Below are 20,679 nucleotides of genomic sequence, written 5' to 3'. Positions count from 1 at the left end.
TTATTCGCCCTCTCTTTTTTGTCGCCTCTTTTTCATTTGTTTGCCTTGCCGTCATGGCTAGTCCTTTATCTTCTCCGTTGTCTCCCGAAAATGAAGTTCTCAATTTTAAGCAAAGGGAGGGAGAAAATCTAAAAGACGCTTGGTATAGAATTTGCAATGCTCAAAATAGATCTACCAGGAAGCAATCTACTTCCGTTCTTCTCCGCAATTTTTATGTGGGTGCTAATCCTTGGTATAGATATATTCTTGACACCATTACCGGAGGGAATTTCTTGGGTAGCCATACTTTTGACTCTTATAATGCTATGATAGATTTATTTGGCTCACCACCTCTCTTGGTTAATGGAACTATTTTAACTTTGGAGCATGTAATGCAAAGACTTGAAATTATTGAAAATAAAGTTGCTACCGTATAGCTAATTGAAAATTTGGATAAAAAGATCCACAACCAAATTACCCAATACGGATCTAAAGTAGGAGTCACTTTGAAAAATATTAAGGAGAAGGAACCCATAGTTAATGAAAGAATAAATCAGGATTCTACTAGAATCGATAAACTTGAGGGTATCATTACCAACTTGGGAACCGCTTTTTCTTCCGTAAAGAATACTCCTAGTCCTCCAAGGAAAATTGCCAAGCTTATGTATGTTCCTAAAAATAAGGGTGAATCCTCTAGTAAAGAAATGCGGATCTTAAATCTATAAGTATTCATCCCAATCTTTTTGCTATCATTAAGGAACCATTTGCTACAAATGAATTTTTTGATATTGTTCCTAAAAGTTTGATAATTAATAGAAAGAAAGAACCTCTAAAGGATGATAGATGTCTTATTGAAGAATTGCCTACCAAAGATGGCAATACCTAGATCCATCCTTGCTTTTATGCCTAGCTAGGAGCGTTAAACGATAGCGCTTGTTGGGAGGCAACCCAATTTTATTTTTAGTTTTTAGTTTTTTGCTTCTGTTTAGGAATAAATATTTGATCTATCCTCTGGTTAGATGTGTTTTTATGTTTTAATTAGTGTTTGTGCCAAGTTAAACCTATAGGATCTTCTTGGATGATAGTTATTTGATCTTGCAGAAAATTCCAGAAACTTTCTGTTCACGAAAATAATTGTTAAAAATCACCAGAACATGATAAAATATTGATTCCAATTGATGCTGATCAATTAACAAATTGTCTAGGTCGTCATATTTTGGCAGATTTTTTCGGGTTCCAGAAGTTTGCGTTAGTTACAGATTACTACAGACTTCTGTTTTTGACAGATTCTGTTTTTCGTGTGTTGTTTGCTTATTTTGATGAATCTATGGCTAGTAAAAGAGTTTATAAACCATAGAGAAGTTGGAATATAGTAGGTTTAACACCAATATAAATAAATAATGAGTTCATTACAGTACTGTAAAGTGGTGTTTGTGCCAAGTTAAACCTATAGGATCTTCTTGGATGATAGTTATTTGATCTTGCAGAAAATTCCAGAAACTTTCTGTTCACGAAAATAATTGTTAAAAATCACCAGAACATGATAAAATATTGATTCCAATTTATTCTGATCAATAAACAAATTGTTTAGGTCGTGCTGTTTTGGTATATTTTTCTGAGTTTCAGAAGTTTGCGTTAGTTACAGATTATTACAGACTGTTCTGTTTTTGACAGATTCTGTTTTTCGTGTGTTGTTTGCTTATTTTGATGAATCTATGGCTAGTAAAAGAGTTTATAAACCATAGAGAAGTTGGAATACAGTAGGTTTAACACCAATGTAAATAAAGAATGAGTTCAATACAGTACCTTGAAGTAGTGTTTTGTTTTCTTTCGCTAACGGAGCTCACGAGATTTTCTGTTAAGTTTTGTGTTGTGAAGTTTTCAAGTTTTGGGTGAAAGATTTGATGGATTATGGAACAAGGAGTGGAAAGAGTCTAAGCTTGGGGATGCCCATGGCACCCCCAAGATAATCTAAGGACACCATAAAGCCAAAGCTTGGGGATGCCCCGGAAGGCATCCCCTCTTTCGTCTACTTCCATCGGTAACTTTACTTGGAGCTATATTTTTATTCACCACATGATATGTGTTTTGCTTGGAGCGTCTTGTATGATTTGAGTCTTTGCTTTTTAGTTTACCACAATCATCCTTGCTGTACACACCTTTTGAGAGAGACAGACATGATTCGAAATTTATTAGGATACTCTATGTGCTTCACTTATATCTTTTGAGCTATATAGTTTTGCTCTAGTACTTCACTTATATCTTTTAGAGCACGGTGGTGGATTTGTTTTATAGAAACTATTGATCTCTCATGCTTCACTTATATTATTTTGAGAGTCTTAAAATAGCATGGCAATTTTCTTTAATTAATATCATGAGAAATTTGATGCTTGATAATTGTTTTGAGATATAAAGGTGGTAATATCATAGTTGTGCTAGTTGAGTAATTGTGGAATTGAAAAATACATGTGTTGGAGTTTGTGATTCCCGTAGCATGCACGTATGGTCAACCGTTATGTAACAAAGTCGGAGCATGAAGTATTTGTTGATTGTCTTCCTTTGTGTGGCGGCCGGGACCGCGCGATGGTTCACTCCTACCAACCCTTCCCCTAGGAGCATGCGTAGTAGTACTTTGCTTCGAGGGCTAATAAATTTTTGCAATAAGTATATGAGTTCTTTATGACTAATGTGAGTCCATGGATTATACGCACACTTACCTTTCCGCAATTTTCTAGCCTCTTCGGTACCATGCATTGCCCTCTCTCACCTTGAGAGTTGGTGCAAACTTCGCCGGTGCATCCAAACCCTGTGATATGATACGCTCTATCACACATAAACCTCCTTATATCTTCCTCAAAACATCCACCATACCTACCTATCATGGCATTTCCATAGCCATTCCGAGATATATTGCCATGCAACTTTCCACCATTCCGTTTATCATGACAAACTCCATCATTGTCATATTGCTTTGCATGATCATGTAGTTGACATTGTATTTGTGGCAAAGCCACCGTTCATAATTCTTTCATACATGTCGCTCTCCATTCATTACATATCCCGGTACATCACCGGAGGCATTCATATAGAGTCATATTTTTTTCTTAGTATTGAGTTGTAATTCATGAGTTGTAAGTAAATAAAAGTGTGATGATCATCATTAGAGCATTGTCCCAAGTGAGGAAAGGATGATGGAGACTATGATTCCCCCACAAGTCGGAATGAGACTCCGGACTAAATAAAAAAAAGAGGCCATAAAAAAGAGAAAAGGCCCAAATAAAAAAATGAGAGAAAAAGAGAGAAGGGTCAATGTTACTATCCTTTTACCACACTTGTGCTTCAAAGTAGCACCGTGATCTTCATAATAGAGAGTCTCTCATTTTGTCACTTTCATATACTAGTGGGAAATTTCATTATAGAACTTGGCTTGTACATTCCAATGGTGGGCTTCCTCAAATGCCCGAGGTCTTCGTGAGCAAGCAAGTTGGATGCACACCCACTTAGTTTCTTTTTGAGCTTTCATACACTTATAGCTCTAGTGCATCCGTTAAATGGCAATCCCTACTCCTCGCATTAACATCAATTGATAGGCCTCTCCATAGCCCGTTGATTAGCCTCGTTGATGTGAGACTGTCTCCTTTTTTGTCTTCCCACATAACCCCTACCATTATACCTTATTCCACCATAGTGCTATATCCATGGCTTGAGCTCATGTATTGCGTAAGAGTTGAAAAGGCTGAAGCCCGTTAAAAGTATGAACCAATTGCATGGCTAAAACCGGGGTCGTACATGATATGAATATTTTGTGTGGGGAAGATGGAGCATAGCCGGACTATATGATTTTGTAGGGATAACTTGCTTTGGCCATGTTATTTTGATAAGACATAATTGCTTAGTTAGTATGCTTTAAATATTATTGTTTTTATGTCAACATTAAACTTTTATCTTGAATCATATCAAATCTGAACATTCATGGCACAATAAGAAGAATTACTTTGAAATTATGCCAAGTAGCATTCTGCATCAAAAATTCTGTTTTTATCATTTACCTACCCGAGGACGAGCAGGAATTAAGCTTGGGGATGCTTGATACGTCTCCAACGTATCTATAAATTTTGATTGCTCCATGCTATATTATCTTCTCTTTTGGACATTATTGTGCTTTATTATTCACTTTTATATTATTTTTGGGACTAACCTATTAATCGGAGGCCCAGCCCAGAATTGTTGTTTTTGCCTATTTCAGAGTGTCGCAGAAAAAGAATATCAAACGGAGTCCAAACAGAATGAAACCTTCGGGAACGTGATTTTTGGAACGAACATGATCCAGGAGACTTAGACCCTACGTCAAGGAAGCTTCTAGGAAGCCACGAGGTAGGGGGCGCGCCTACCCCCTGGGCGCGCCCTCCACCCTCGTGGGCCCCACGTTGCTCCACCGACATACTCCGTCCTCCTATATATACCTACGTACCCCCAAACGATCAGATACGGAGCCAAAAACCTAATTCCACCGCCGCAACCTTCTGTACCCACGAGATCCCATCTTGGGGCCTGTTCCGGAGCTCCACCGGAGGGGGCATCGATCACGGAGGGCTTCTACATCAACACCATAGCCTCTCCGATGAAGTGTGAGTAGTTTACCTCAGACCTTCGGGTCCATAGTTATTAGCTAGATGGCCTCTTCTCTCTTTTTCGATCTCAATACAATGTTCTCCCCCTCTCTCGTGGAGATCTATTTGATGTAATCTTCTTTTGCGGTGTGTTTGTTGAGACCGATGAATTGTGGGTTTATGATCAAGTTTATCTATGAACAATATTTGAATCTTCTCTGAATTCTTTTATGTATGATTGGTTATCTTTGCAAGTCTCTTCGAATTATCAGTTTGGTTTGGCCTACTAGATTGATCTTTCTTGCAATGGGAGAAGTGCTTAGCTTTAGGTTCAATCTTGCGGTGTCCTTTCCCAGTGACAGTAGGGGCAGCAAGGCACGTATTGTATTGTTGCCATCGAGGATAACAAGATGGGGTTTTATCATATTGCATGAATTTATCCCTCTACATCATGTCATCTTGCTTAAAGCGTTACTCTGTTCTTATTAACTTAATACTCTAGATGCATGCTGGATAGCGGTCGATGTGTGGAGTAATAGTAGTAGATGCAGGCAGGAGTCGGTCTACTTGTCTCGGGCGTGATGCCTATATACATGATCATACCTAGATATTCTCATAACTATGCTCAATTCTGTCAATTGCTCAACAGTAATTTGTTCACCCACCGTAAAATACTTATGCTCTTGAGAGAAGCCACTAGTGAAACCTATGGCCCCCGGGTCTATCTTCATCATGTTAATCTTTCAACACTTAGTTATTTCCGTTGCTTTTATTTTACTTTGCATCTCTATCACAAAAATACCAAAAATATTATCTTATCATATCTATCAGATCTCACTCTCGTAAGTGACCGTGTAGGGATTGACAACCCTTATCGCGTTGGTTGTGAGGATTTATTTGTTTTGTGTATGTGCGAGGGACTCGCGCGTAGCCTTCTACTGGATTGATACCTTGGTTCTCAAAAAGTGAGGGAAATACTTATGCTACTTTGCTGCATCACCCTTTCCTCTTCAAGGGAAAACCAACGCAGTGCTCAAGAGGTAGCACGGCCGCTTTCAGCGACGAGGAGTGGTTACCCAGGGACAAGCCCCTGGCGAAGTCGTAAGTATCCGGATACCATAACAGTTCTGGTATATTTTGTTTTATGGCTTCTTATCATGCCAAACATGATCATGCAGTCCATCCAAAGCCCATATTGACGTATCCTCTTCGGATGGATCTTTGGGCCCGTCGGCGATGAACAGCGATTCGCTCCCGACAGCCAGCTCCCCCCGGCCCATGGACGACACCGAGGTGTTGTCTCAGAGGATACCGGACCAAGGGGAGATAGTTCTGGAGGCGCCCCAAGGCGACATTCCAGGCACCGGGCGCGTGGGGGGTAAGACTCCCACGAGTTCTGATGACGGGGGCCGCAGTAGGTTTGGCCCTCAGCCGGATACTGCGCCGGAACCTCCAGTGGTTCCGGATTCTGACAGGCAACCCCTCGCTAAGGGGGGCGAGCCATCTGTGCCGATGGCCTCTGTCCAACCAGAGGCATCAGACAACTTGCTGGAAGCGCTTAGCAGCGCTTCCATTAACGAAGAGCACCGCGCCATCATGAGTGCGGTGGTCGAGAAAGTTCGGTCCGCCAAAAGCGGATTGACCGAAGCCTGTGCCAGCCTCCTAACAGGCTTTGAGGTAAGTAATCAAATTATGAGAAAATATCACAACATAGGCAGTAGCCCCTGATGCTCTGTTTGGTGTTCGGAAAGAAAGGCCGAACAGAGGATCAAATAACAATCGCAGGAGTCTAATCAGAATATGTCTATGTGAATAAGCAGGCTTCGCTACTGGCCACTGCCGCTCGTACTGCGGAGGTCGCCAGACTGAAGCGGGACCTTGAGACGTCCGAGGAAGAGCTCGGCCTTACCAAGAGGCAGCTCGAAGAGAACAAAGGTAAGTGATACCCCGTTTTTATATTGATAAAGAGAAAGTGGTTTGTAGATCATAGGATCATCATGAATTTTGATAGGGGCCACGGCCGAAGTGGCGGCCCTGAAGAAGGCGTTGTTCGAGGCCGAAGGCAGAGCGGCCAAGGAGCGCATCGAGCGCGAAAAGCAAGAGGCCCGAGTCAGCGAGGTCCAGCAAGAGCTCCAGGATTTCGTCAAGAAATACGACTCCTTGGAGCGCGACTCTAAGACGCAGGAGTCCGAGCTTGCGAAGGCCCTCGAGAATGCACAAAATGCCAAGGCCGAAGCCCAAAAGGCCCTCCAGGAGATTCAATCGGTCAAGAAGATAGCGGCGGGTAAGGCATTCATTATGCAAAGTAAGCATGTGAAGGAAACTTTCATTTTACTTACCCGAATTCGGAGCTCTCCAAGAGCGTTCGAAGATCTGCCCCGCAGCGTATCAGATGCCGCAGAGTTCTACCGGGCCGAGGAAGGGAGCTCGACGGAGAAGTTGTTCTGGTCTCAGTATACTGGGACCGAACATCTGATGCCCTTGAGCGACCAGCTGAAGCAACTGGTCGAGCTTCACAAGGCGGCCGAACTGGCCATGAAGTGTCTCATAGTCCGGATGTGGCCTGGCGAGCCCCTGCCCAGCAGCTACTTCGGCCTGTTAAAGTGGCTTATGAATGCCTGCCCACGGCTCGAAGTCATAAAGCGGTCTGTCTGCATTGAAGGTGCACGCAGGGCCTTTGCCCGTGCGAAAGTGCCCTGGGCAAAGATGGATGCCGAAAAGCTGGTGAAGGAGGGGCCACCGGAGGGCAAGGAGCATCGCCACCCCGAAAAGTATTATGACAGTGTCCTGAAGGGTGCCTGCCTTGTGGCGGAGGAATGTGCTAAGGATGTAATATTTGAATGAATGTACTCATGTGATCGCCACCCCATTTAACTAGTACTGAGGTGTTCGGGATAAACCTGATCACTCTTTATCCCAGTTTTGGGTCCTTCAAAGGAGGTGTTCAGCACAACGAACCAGGCAATCGGACTATAAAGCTTTATCACTCTCACTTGGCCATAGAAGTCTACAATTTTAAATTTTGGCGAAGCCCCTAGTATTCGGAAGGCCGAACTTGGGGCGCTATCTACGCCTAAATCGGACAAGGCCGACTCCTTGCCCGAAGCGGAAAAGATCTTTAAGGATTTGAGACCTCTCGAACAGCCACCAGCTCTCGCCGCATCATGACAGTCAGTTTTCGGCTTTCTCTACAGAGGTGTGATACGTCTCCAACGTATCTATAATTTTTTATTGCTCCATGCTATATTATCTACTGTTTTGGACATTATTGGGCTTTATTATTCACTTTTATATTATTTTTGGGACTAACCTATTAACCGCAGGCCCAGCCCAGAATTGTTGTTTTTTGCCTATTTTAGAGTTTCGCAGAAAAGGAATATCAAACGGAGTCCAAACGGAATGAAACCTTCAGGAACGTGATTTTTAGGAAGATTATGATCCAGGAGACTTGGACCCTACGTCAAGAAACAAAGGAGGAGGCCACGAGGTAGGGGCACGCCCACCCCCCAGGGTGCGCCCTCCACCCTCGTGGGCCACCTATTGCTCCACCGACGTACTCCTTCCTCCTATATAAACCTACGTACCCCCAAACGATCAGATACGGAGCCAAAAACCTAATTCCACCGCCGCAACCTTCTGTACCCACGAGATCCCATCTTGGGGCCTGTTCCGGAGCTCCGCCGGAGGGGCCATCCATCACGGAGGGCTTCTACATCATCACCATAGCCTCTCCGATGAAGTGTGAGTAGTTTACCTTAGACCTTCGGGTCCATAGTTAGTGGCTAGATGGCTTCTTCTCTCTTTTTAGATCTCAATACAATGTTCTCCCCCTCTCTCATGGAGATCTATTCGATGTAATCTTCTTTTTGCGGTGTGTTTGTTGAGACCGATGAATTGTGGGTTTATGATCAAGATTATCTATGAACAATATTTGAATCTTCTGAATTCTTTTATGTATGAATGGTTATGTTTGCAAGTCTCTTCGAATTATCAGTTTGGTTTGGCCTACTAGATTGATCTTTCTTGCAATGGGAGAAGTGCTTAGCTTTGGGTTCAATCTTGCGGTGTCCTTTCCCAGTGACAGTAGGGGCAGCAATGTAACGCCCCGAGACCGACGCTCCAGACGCCTTCCATATATTTCGTGTTCGGCGTGTGTTTTATTTGTTTGTTGCATTCATCATCGCATCATTCGCATTGCATCGGCACTCCGTTGTCGTCTTGTTTTAAAATTTGCATTCGTTCGTAGTTGCCGCGTTCCCCCTTGTCTTCGTTGACCGTTCCGAGACCAACCGTGTTTTCGGTTCCCTCTTGTCAAACCAACTAACCTCTCTCATCAGCCCGCGATCCCCTCCCGCGCGTCCGAAAGTTGTCCCGTACCCGACCCGGTTTGTTGTTACCGTTGGATTCGGATCATCTCCAAACATCTACAAAACATCACCGTTTTCTTCATTGGACTTCCTAAACTATATTTTCTCAGTCGTCCGATTTTAATCAGATGTACCCCTTTCTTTCCCTATATAAAGACCCCTAATCTAAATATGGACAAACCCTAACTTCTAGGGAGATGTCCCATCCATCCTCCTGCCCGCCGCCACTCTCTACCAAATCCCCCTCGGGATCCATTGAGCCAACCAGCCACCACCGATCCTCTTCCTTGGATCCATCTCCTCTCGATCCACCTCGGGATCCCCTTCTCCTTGTTCCTCCACCCACCAACAGGACCCCGAGCAGCCAATCCACCCCTCGCCGAGCTTCCGAGCAGCAGCCGCCTCCCCGTTCGCGCCGTCACCCGTTCGTCCCCGATGGATCCGCGAAGCCGCCCGTACGGGACCTCGTCAGCCTCCTGCTCCTTCGCCGCCCCGCGTCCCGCGCCATGGACGCCCGTGCGAGCTTCCAGTGCCGCCTCGTCCTTGCTCCACCACCATCTCGGGCAAGTTCGGCACTTCCCCGACCCGTTCAGGCCAGTCCCGGTCCTTTCCCTCGTCGGATCCGGGGATTTCCCCTCGCTCCCATCTGCTGGCTGACCTCCTCTGCATCTCGTGCCAGGGAGGCAATGCTCGAGCCCTGTTCGTCTCCAGGTCGTCGTGCCTCCTCCTCCCGTCTTTCTCCTACTCGCCTTCTCTCTGCTTCCCTTCATCTTTTCCCTCTCTGAATCCTCTCTCTGTCTTTTCCTTCTTTAGGAAACAGCAACAGCCACCGCCCTCCTTGGAGCTCCCATGGCCGACGCCTCAAGCTTGTCTCCGTCGTATCCGCGCCTGCGCCCTGTTCCTGGTCGCCTCCACCTGGATCCATTCCACCTCGCCTCGCCGTCCCCGTCCTCAAGTCCGGCCGTGGTCATCGCCCCCTGCATCCTCTGCTTCGAGCAGGAGGACGACCGCATGTCCGCGCGCGTTGACCTCCCCTGCCGCGCCTAGCTCCTGGAAGGCCCACCGCCTCTCCGCTTCCGGCCCGAGAGCCCGATGTGAGCAGCCACCCAAACCTGTTGCACTGTTGGGCCAGTTAGTTTCGGCCCAGTTCTTGTTTTTTTTCCCTCCGGCGATTTTAGTAATTATCCGAGGATTTACAGTTTTGCAGAAAAACCCTTGAACTTCATGCATATAATAACTCAAATGGTGCGTCGGATTAAAATGATTTTAACATGTAAAATGCTTAGAATTTTGTGTAGTTTAATAATAGGCCACTTTCACCCATGTTAAAATTGTTTAAAATGTTGTTTGATTAATTTGCTCGAATAGTATGTTAAAATGATTTATTTCATAACTAATTAACCGTAACTCAGTTTTAAATAAACTTTATATGTAAATGGGGTAGAAAAATGCCTAGTTTAACATGGTGCACTTAATTTTGCTGTTTAACAACATTAAAATTGTGGTTATGGCAGAACAGTACCAAATCTAAATTATGGACATGAGGATTTTCCGGAAATTGTTGTTTGTTGTTCCGGCCTCATTTAAACTTGCCTAGATAGGTAGTTTTCATATGCTTCACTCCTTGCCATGTTTAATGACATTTAATATTGTTGGGTACATAAACGAGAGAGAACTAAATGTTTGATGTGGTGTTTCGTCAATATGCAACTCGTTGCATATTGAGCTCCACTTAATTTGTAGTGGGGTTTGTTGCATTTTCCCATGCCATACCTCATTTAAACCGGACATGCATCATACTTGATTGTGCATCATGCCATGTGTATGTGGTGGTTGTTTACTATGTTGTTTGTTTCTTTCCGGGTTGCTTCTCTCGTTAGCTTCGGTTTCGTTCTGGAGTTGTGAGGATTCGTTCGACTACGTCTGTTTGTCTTCTTCATGGACTCGCTCTTCTTCCTAGCGGGATCTCAGGCAAGATGACCATACCCTCGAAATCACTTCTATCTTTGCTTGCTAGTTGTTCGCTCTATTGCTATGCCGTGCTACCTACCACTTGCTATATCATGCCTCCCATACTGCCATGTCAGCCTCTAACCTTTTCACCCGTCCTAGCAAACCGTTCTTTGGCTATGTTACCGCTTTTGCTCAGGCCCTCTTATAGCGTTGCTAGTTGTAGGTGAAGTTGAAGATTGCTCCATTTTGGATTATGTTTATGTTGGGATATCACAATATCTCTTATATTATTAATGCATCTATATACTTGGTAAAGGGTGGAAGGCTCGGCCTTATGCCTGGTGTTTTGTTCCACTCTTGCCGCCCTAGTTTCCGTCATACCGGTGTTATGTCCCTTGATTTTGCGTTCCATACGCGGTTGGGTGATTTATGGGACTCCCTTGACAGTTCGCTTTGAATAAAACTCCTCCAGCAAGGCCCAACCTTGGTTTTACCATTCGCCTACCTAAGCCTTTTTCCCTTGGGTTCTGCAGACTCAAGGGTCATCTTTATTTACCCCCCGGGCCAGTTCTCCTTCGAGTGCTGGTCCAAACTGAGCGATGTCCGGCGCCCCCTGGGCAACCAGGGTCTATGCCAACCCGACGTCTGGCTCATCCGGTGTGCCCTGAGAACGAGATATGTGCAGCTCCTATCGGGATTTGTCGGCACAGCGGGTGGTCTTGCTGGTCTTGTTTTACCATTGTCGAAATGTCTTGTAAACCGGGATTCCGAGACTGATCGGGTCTTCCTGGGAGAAGGTTCATCCTTCGTTGACCGTGAGAGCTTATGATGGGCTAAGTTGGGACACCCCTGCAGGGTTTAAACTTTCGAGAGCCGTGCCCGCGGTTATGTGGCAGATGGGAATTTGCTAATATCCGGTTGTAGAGAACTTGACACTTGACCCTAATTAAAACGCATCAACCGCGTGTGTAGCCATGATGGTCTCTTTCCGGCGGAGTCCGGGAGGTGAACACGGTTTCTGGGTTATGTTTGACGTAAGTAGGAGTTCAGGATCACTTCTTGATCATTGCTAGTTCACGACCGTTCCGTTGCTTCTCTTCTCACTCTCATTTGCGTATGTTAGCCACCATATATGCTTAGTCGCTGCTGCAACCTCACCACCTTACCGTTTCCTACCCTTAAGCTTAAATAGTCTTGATCTCGCGGGTGTGAGATTGCTGAGTCCTCGTGACTCACAGATACTTCCAAAACAGTTGCAGGTGCCGACGATGCCAGTGCAGGTGACGCAACCGAGCTCAAGTGGGAGCTCGATGAAGATCTTGTTCGTTGTGTTGTTTCTTATCATGTTGATCAGTAGTGGAGCCCAGTCGAGACGATCAGGGATCTAGCAGTTGGGTTGTCTTCTTTCCTTTTGGTTCCGTAGTCGGACCTATGTGTGTACTCTGTATGATGTATGTTTTATTTATGTATTGTGTGAAGTGGCGATTGTAAGCCAACTCTTTATCCCATTCTTGTTCATTACATGGGATTGTGTGAAGATGACCCTTCTTGCGACTATACCACAATGCGGTTATGCCTCTAAGTCGTGCCTCGACACGTGGGAGATATAGCCGCATCGTGGGTGTTACAAGTTGGTAATCAGAGCCATCCCCGACTTAGGAGCCCCTACTTGATCGAATCGCTGGCGTTGTTGAGTCTAGAACAAAAATGTTTTGAGTCTTAGGATTATATATATCGGAGAGTAGGATTCTTTTTACTCCTCAGTCCCTTCGTCGCTCTGGTGATCCTTTGTTTTGTTTTATTTGTGGTATTCGAGTTGCTTCGAAGTCAAATGTTGAATCCATACCTTCCCTAAAGGGTGTTCTCATATTGCTATGTGAATATTAATTCTTCTTGGTCATCAAGAGTGTCATCCCAATTCTATTTCCAACTGGTGTGCTTCTCTTCAAGGGGATCCGATCATTTTCAACATCCGCAAGATCAACTCTAAGTATTCTCAACGGTGTTTGTTTCATCCGTCCCAAGGTGCCTTTGTTTTTCCCGCCCTCCCAACCTTTTCCTTCAAGGAATCAGATGTCTTAACCAAGTATCCATTTTATTCACGTGAAGTCCCTTCATTCTTTTCAATCAATGTTCTTACCCGGTGGTTCTCATGAAGATGTTCTTCAAGTTTTTCATCCTTCATTCTTTTTCTTCTCCGGTGGACTAAATTCAAGCCTTCAATGTTGGTCACATTCCTTTCCTTGTTTCAAGTGTTTTCGTTTGCCGGTGTATCTTAATCATTCCCCGCTTGCTATTCAATTGTTCCGGAGTGCTGAAGATATCTCTGAAGATTCGTGTTTCCACTCCGCATCAATTCTAACTATTTCGAGGTCGTTACCTCATTCAAGCCATTTTATTCAACCGGTGCTATCTCCTTTTCAAGTAATCTTTTCAACGGTGTTTCTTTTGAGTGGGCCCTAACCCACAGGTCTTTTCCCAGGATCTTACCTGACTCTTATAATTCTTTCCGGAGTTATTCTCAAATTCATTGCAAAGTTTGACGTAAGAATGAATTTTCATCAATCAAATGTCTTTCTCCAAGATTTTTCAAATTCTTTTCATTGTTGGTTCAATCTTTCTTATTTTCATCCCGGAGTATCTCAACAATTCATGGTGGTGTTTCTCATCGTCATTCTCAACATTTGAAGACCGAAGAAGAGTTTCTCTTAAATCTTGCTCCATTCTCTTCGAGATTCAGGGTTCTAGCTTAATGCCATCCTCTCATAATTGTTTTTGATTGTGAAAATTCTTTTCACCCATCCGGAGCATTTCAGGAGTCTTTTCAGTTTGATTCTCCGAAGGCCATCATTTTAGAAGATTTCTTCGTTCTATGTTTTCAGCCTCGTTCTCCAATTATTCTAAACTGATGTCTCTTCGTTCATCTCCATATTCTCCCGGTGCACCGCTCAAGTACTCCCTAGTCAGTTTGTGATCTCTTCGTTCTCATATATTTATATTCCGTCAAGTATCTTTATTCATTTTTCTAATTCTTCCCGGTGAATTGTGCTTTTGCTACTTTCATTTCCAGTTCTTACGGTGGTTCGTTCAAGAGTTCTCTTTCTTGGTTATCATATTAATTCATTCGTTGTTTCCAAATCCCACCGGTGGTTCCATCAAGACCTTATTCAAGTTTGCGCTATATCTATCTTAATCCTTTCTACGAGAATAAGTAGTATGCCAAATCCGTTGCTTGTCATCAATCTAAATTGGTGAAGGATACGCGTAATGTAATTCGTATTCTTGTTTTCCTCCAAGTGATTAATTCCGTCTTCCGGAGTTCGTTCATGATATCAAATTCTCGGTTCCAAGTTGTTCACCTTTTGTTTCCGGAGTTCCAATCTCTCTCAGTTAACTCGCGCGAAGCCCCATCTAAATCATTGCAAGGCTTCTCCCGGAGTTCTTTTCAATTTTCCCTTTCGTTTGATCATTCTTTTATTACCGGAGTTTTTCATGGAGGCTCTACATGGTGCTTCGTCAAGGATTCTTTTCATTCTTCAATTTTCTTCAAGATTTTTCTCGGAGTCAAGATCCGCCAAGCTATACTCTAAAAATAAACATGGTGTTCAACACATGTTTTGTTTTGTGGAGTTCAAGCATTCTTCATCTCGCATTCCAAAGTGCAATTCTTTCTACCTTATCTTTTGAGATGGTGCTATGTCATTCTGGATAATTTCCCTTCGGGTTCATGATTCACAAAGTTTTCAAGAGTGACATTTCTAAATCCATCATTTTATCTTCGTTCAAGAGGTCTTTTCAACCAATCAATCTTTTTGTTGGAGTTGTATTGGGTTATATTTCACCTATAGCCTTCCCTAAGGAATGTAGCTATTTGTGGTGTTTATCAATGATCCAAATTTTCTCCTATCCTCTCGGCGAGAGAAGTTTTCATCTCTTCGTTGATCCCAAGCAAGCAATTGTTTTCGTTAGTGGCAGAATTTCACCTCATGTTTTGTGATGTCTCCATAAGCCCACGAGGATCATATCCTTTCGTTGTTGATTTCCCAACAACTCCGTTATAACCTTCTTGGAAGGATGCTTTCCAAGCTCATTTGTGGCAGAAGTTGTCATTTTCTTCTCCGTTATCTTATTCCGACGATCTATCTTCTATTCGTTCATCCCGGAGGCATTGTGATGTTGCTCTCTTCGACCAATCATCTTGTTTTGTCAAGATCATGTAATTTTTCCTTTCTTATCCGTTTAGCCGAAGTGACGTGTTTTCATTCGAGTTCTCTCACCTTATCAAGTTTTGTCTCCTTCCTCAACCGGAGTGCTCTCTGAAATCTTTCTTACCCCTTGTGTCATTCTTTCATTAGTTCCGGAGGCACTGTGTTGGTAATTTCATCGAGTATCCTCTCATCTTGTCAAGATCATGTTCAATTCCTTCCATTTACAGTCGGAGTGCTGCCCAAATTATATCATTCTTATTCTTTCCCTATCTTGTTTTAACCGGAGTGGTTCAAATATCTATCGTGTCACTTAACCTCAAGGTTCTTGTAATGTTCCTTGTTCCTCTTGCTGAACGGAGTGTTTTAAATTTTGTTCACCTCCGTCGTGTCATTTCTTCAAGCTTTGCAACCTCTCAAGGTTCAATGGTTTCACTCATTTGTCAAAGAAGCAATTTGTTTTACCTCTTCCCCTTCCATTTCTCTCCGGTGCCATCCTAGATCTCGGGACGAGATCCTCTTGTAGTGGTGGAGTGTTGTAACGCCCCGAGACCGACGCTCCAGACGCCTTCCATATATTTCGTGTTCGGCATGTGTTTTATTTGTTTGTTGCATTCATCATCGCATCATTTGCATTGCATCGGCACTCCGTTGCCGTCTTGTTTTAAAATTTGCATTCTTTCGTAGTTGCCGCGTTCCCCCTTGTCTTCGTTGACCGTTCCGAGACCAACCGTGTTTTCGGTTCCCTCTTGTCAAACCAACTAACCTCTCTCGTCAGCCCGCGATCCCCTCCCGCGCATCCGAAAGTTGTCCCGTACCCGACCCGGTTTGTTGTTACCGTTGGATTCGGATCATCTCCAAACATCTACAAAACATCACCGTTTTCTTCATTGGACTTCCTAAACTATATTTTCTCAGCCGTCCGATTTTAATCAGATGTACCCCTTTCTTTCCCTATATAAAGACCCCTAATCTAAATATGGACAAACCCTAACTTCTAGGGAGATGTCCCATCCATCCTCCCTCCCGCCGCAACTCTCTACCAAATCCCCCTCGGGATCCCATCGAGCCAACCAGCCACCACCGATCCTCTTCCTTGGATCCATCTCCTCTCGATCCACCTCGGGATCCCCTTCTCCTCGTTCCTCCACCCACCAACAGGACCCCGAGCAGCCAATCCACCCCTCGTCGAGCCTCCGAGCAGCAGCTGCCTCCCCGTGCGCGCCGTCACTCGTTCGTCCCCGATGGATCCGCGAAGCCGCCCGTACGGGACCTCGTCAGCCTCCTGCTCCTTCGCCGCCCCGCATCCCGCGCCATGGACGCCCGTGCGAGCTTCCAGTGCCGCCTCGTCCTTGCTCCACCACCATCTCAGGCAAGTTCGGCACATCCCCGACCCGTTCAGGCCAGTCCCGGCCCTTTCCCTCGTCGGATCCGAGGATTTCCCCTCGCTCCCATCTGCTGGCTGACCTCCTCTGCATCTCGTGCCAGGGAGGCAACGCTCGAGCCCTGTTCGTCTCCAGGTCGTCGTGCCTCCTCCTCCCGTCCTTCTCCTGCTCGCCTTCTCTCTGCTTCCCTTCATCTTTTCCCTCTCTGAATCCTCTCTCTGTCTTTTCCTTCTTCAGGAAACAGCAACAGCCACCGCCCTCCTTGGAGCTCCCATGGCCGACGCCTCAAGCTTGTCTCCGTCGGATCCGTGCCCGCACCCTGTTCCTGGTCGCCTCCACCTGGATCCGTTCCACCTCGCCTCGCCGTCGCCGTCCCCGTCCTCAAGTCCGGCCGTGGTCATCGCCCCCTGCATCCTCTGCTTCGAGCAGGAGGACGACCGCATGTCCGCGCGCGTTGACCTCCCCTGCCGCGCCTAGCTCCTGGAAGGCCCACCCGCCTCTCCGCTTCCGGCCCGAGAGCCCGATGTGAGCAGCCACCCAAACCTGTTGCACTGTTGGGCCAGTTAGTTTCGGCCCAGTTCTTGTTTTTTTTCCTCCGGCGATTTTAGTAATTATCCGAGGATTTACAGTTTTGCAGAAAAACCCTTGAACTTCATGCATATAATAACTCAAATGGTGCATCGGATTAAAATGATTTTAACATGTAAAATGCTTAGAATTTTGTGTAGTTTAATAATAGGCCACTTTCACCCATGTTAAAATTGTTTAAAATGTTGTTTGATTAAATTTGCTCGAATAGTATGTTAAAATGATTTATTTCATAACTAATTAACCGTAACTCGGTTTTAAATAAACTTTATATGTAAATGGGGTAGAAAAATGCCTAGTTTAACATGGTGCACTTAATTTTGCTGTTTAACAACATTAAAATTGTGGTTATGGCAGAACAGTACCAAATCTAAATTATGGACATGAGGATTTTCCGGAAATTGTTGTTTGTTGTTCCGGCCTCATTTAAACTTGCCTAGATAGGTAGTTTTCATATGCTTCACTCCTTGCCATGTTTAATGACATTTAATATTGTTGGGTACATAAACGAGAGAGAACTAAATGTTTGATGTGGTGTTTCGTCAATATGCAACTCGTTGCATATTGAGCTCCACTTAATTTGTAGTGGGGTTTGTTGCATTTTCCCATGCCATACCTCATTTAAACTGGACATGCATCATACTTGATTGTGCATCATGCCATGTGTATGTGGTGGTTGTTTACTATGTTGTTTGTTTGTTTCCGGGTTGCTTCTCTCGTTAGCTTCGGTTTCGTTCCGGAGTTGTGAGGATTCGTTCGACTACGTCCATTTGTCTTCTTCATGGACTCGCTCTTCTTCCTAGCGGGATCTCAGGCAAGATGACCATACCCTCGAAATCACTTCTATCTTTGCTTGCTAGTTGTTCGCTTTATTGCTATGCCGCGCTACCTACCACTTGCTATATCACGCCTCCCATATTGCCATGTCAGCCTCTAACCTTTTCACCCGTCCTAGCAAACCGTTGTTTGGCTATGTTACCGCTTTTGCTCAGCCCCTCTTATAGCGTTGCTAGTTGCAGGTGAAGTTGAAGATTGCTCCATGTTGGATTATGTTTATGTTGGGATATCACAATATCTCTTATATTATTAATGCATCTATATACTTGGTAAAGGGTGGAAGGCTCGGCCTTATGCCTGGTGTTTTGTTCAACTCTTGCCGCCCTAGTTTCCGTCATACCGGTGTTATGTCCCTTGATTTTGCGTTCCTTACGCGGTTGGGTGATTTATGGGACCCCCTTGACAGTTCGCTTTGAATAAAACTCCTCCAGCAAGGCCCAACCTTGGTTTTACCATTCGCCTACCTAAGCCTTTTTCCCTTGGGTTCTGCAGACTCAAGGGTCATCTTTATTTACCCTCCGGGCCAGTTCTCCTTCGAGTGCTGGTCCAAACTGAGCGATGTCCGGCGCCCCCTGGGCAACCAGGGTCTATGCCAACCCGACGTCTGGCTCATCCGGTGTGCCCTGAGAACGAGATATGTGCAGCTCCTATCGGTATTTGTCGGCACAGCGGGTGGTCTTGCTGGTCTTGTTTTACCAGTGTCGAAATGTCTTGTAAACCGGGATTCCGAGACTGATCGGGTCTTCCTGGGAGAAGGTTCATCCTTCGTTGACCGTGAGAGCTTATGATCGGCTAAGTTTATTATATATTTCCTTATATCATGATAAATGTTTATTATTCATGCTAGAATTGTATTAACCGGAAACATAATACATGTGTGAATACATAGACAAACAGAGTGTCACTAGTATGCCTCTACTTGACTAGCTCGTTAATCAAAGATGGTTATGTTTCCTAGCCATTGACATGAGTTGTCATTTGATTAACGGGATCACCTCATTAGGAGAATGACGTGATTGACATGACCCATTACGTTAGCTTAGCACCGAATCGTTTAGTATGTTGCTATTGCTTTCTTCATGAGTTATACATGTTCCTATGACTATGAGATTATGCAACTCCCGTTTACCGGAGGAACACTTCGTGTGCTACCAAACGTCACAACGTAACTGGGTGATTATAAAGGTGCTCTACAGGTGTCTCCAAAGGTACTTGTTGGGTTGGCGTATTTCGAGATTAGGATTTGTCACTCCGATTGTCGGAGAGGTATCTCTGGGCCCACTCGGTAATGCACATCACTATAAGCCTTGCAAGCATTGTGACTAATGAGTTAGTTGCGGGATGATGTATTACGGAACGAGTAAAGAGACTTGCCGGTAACGAGATTGAACTAGGTATCGAGATACCGACGATCGAATCTCGGGCAAGTAACATACCGATGACAAAGGGAACAACGTATGTTGTTATGCGGTCTGACCGATAAAGATCTTCGTAGAATATGTGGGAGCCAATATGGGCATCCAGGTCCCGCTATTGGTTATTGACCGGAGAGGTGTCTCGGTCATGTCTACATAGTTCTCGAACCCAAAGGGTCCGCACGCTTAAAGTTACGATGACAGTTATATTATGAGTTTATGTGATCTGATGTACCGAAGGTTTTTCAGAGTCCCGGATGTGATCACGGACATGCCGAGGAGTCTCGAAATGGTCGAGACGTAAAGATTGATATATTGGACGACTATATTCGGACACCGGAAGTGTTCCGGAGAAGTTTCGGATTAAACCGGAGTGCCGGAGGGTTACCGGAAACCCCCGGGGAAGTATTGGGCCTCGGTGGGCCTTGAGGGGAGAGAGAGGGCAGCAGCCAGGAGGTGGCGCGCCCCCTCCCAAAGGGAATCCTAGTTGGACTAGGAGAGGGGGGCGCAGCCCCCTTTCCCTCTCCCTCTCCCTCTCTTTCCTTCCCCCCTTCTTTCCTAGTAGGACTAGGAAAGGGGAGTCCTACTCCTACTAGGAGGAGGACTCCCCCTCTCTCCTTGGCACGCCTAGGGCAGCCGGCCTCCCCCTTGCTCCTTTATATACGAGGGCAGGGGGGCACCTAAGAACACACTTGATATACAATATTTTAGCCGTGTGCGGTGCCCCCCTCCACCAGATTACACCTCGATAATACCGTCGCGGAGCTTAGGCGAAGCCCTGCGTTGGTGGAACATCATCATCGTCACCACGCCGTCGTGCTGACGAAACTCTCCCTCAACACTCGGCTGGATCGGAGTTCGAGGGACGTCATCGAGCTCAACGTGTGTAGAACTTGGAGGTGCCGTATGTTCGGTACTTGATCGGTCGGATCGTGAAGACGTACGACTACATCAACCGCGTTGTGATAACGCTTCCGCTGTCGGTCTACGAGGGTACGTGGACAGCACTCTCCCCTCTCGTTGCTATGCATCACCATGATCTTGCGTGTGCGTAGGAATTTTTTTGAAATTACTATGTTCCCCAACAGTGGCATCCGAGCCAGGTTTTATGCGTTGATGTTATGCACGAGTAGAACACAAGTGAGTTGTGGGCGATATAAGTCATACAGCTTACCAGCATGTCATACTTTGGTTCAGCGGTATTGTGAGATGAAGCGGCCCGGACCGACAGTACGCGTACGCTTACGCGAGACTGGTTTCACCGTTCGGAGCACTCGTTGCTTAAAGGTGACTGGCGGGTGTCTGTCTCTCTCACTTTAGTTGAACCGAGTGTGGCTACG

Source organism: Triticum aestivum, chromosome 6D, assembly GCF_018294505.1.
Source record: "Triticum aestivum cultivar Chinese Spring chromosome 6D, IWGSC CS RefSeq v2.1, whole genome shotgun sequence".
Taxonomy (NCBI): domain Eukaryota; kingdom Viridiplantae; phylum Streptophyta; class Magnoliopsida; order Poales; family Poaceae; genus Triticum; species Triticum aestivum.
Note: the sequence above shows the minus strand (reverse complement) of the source record.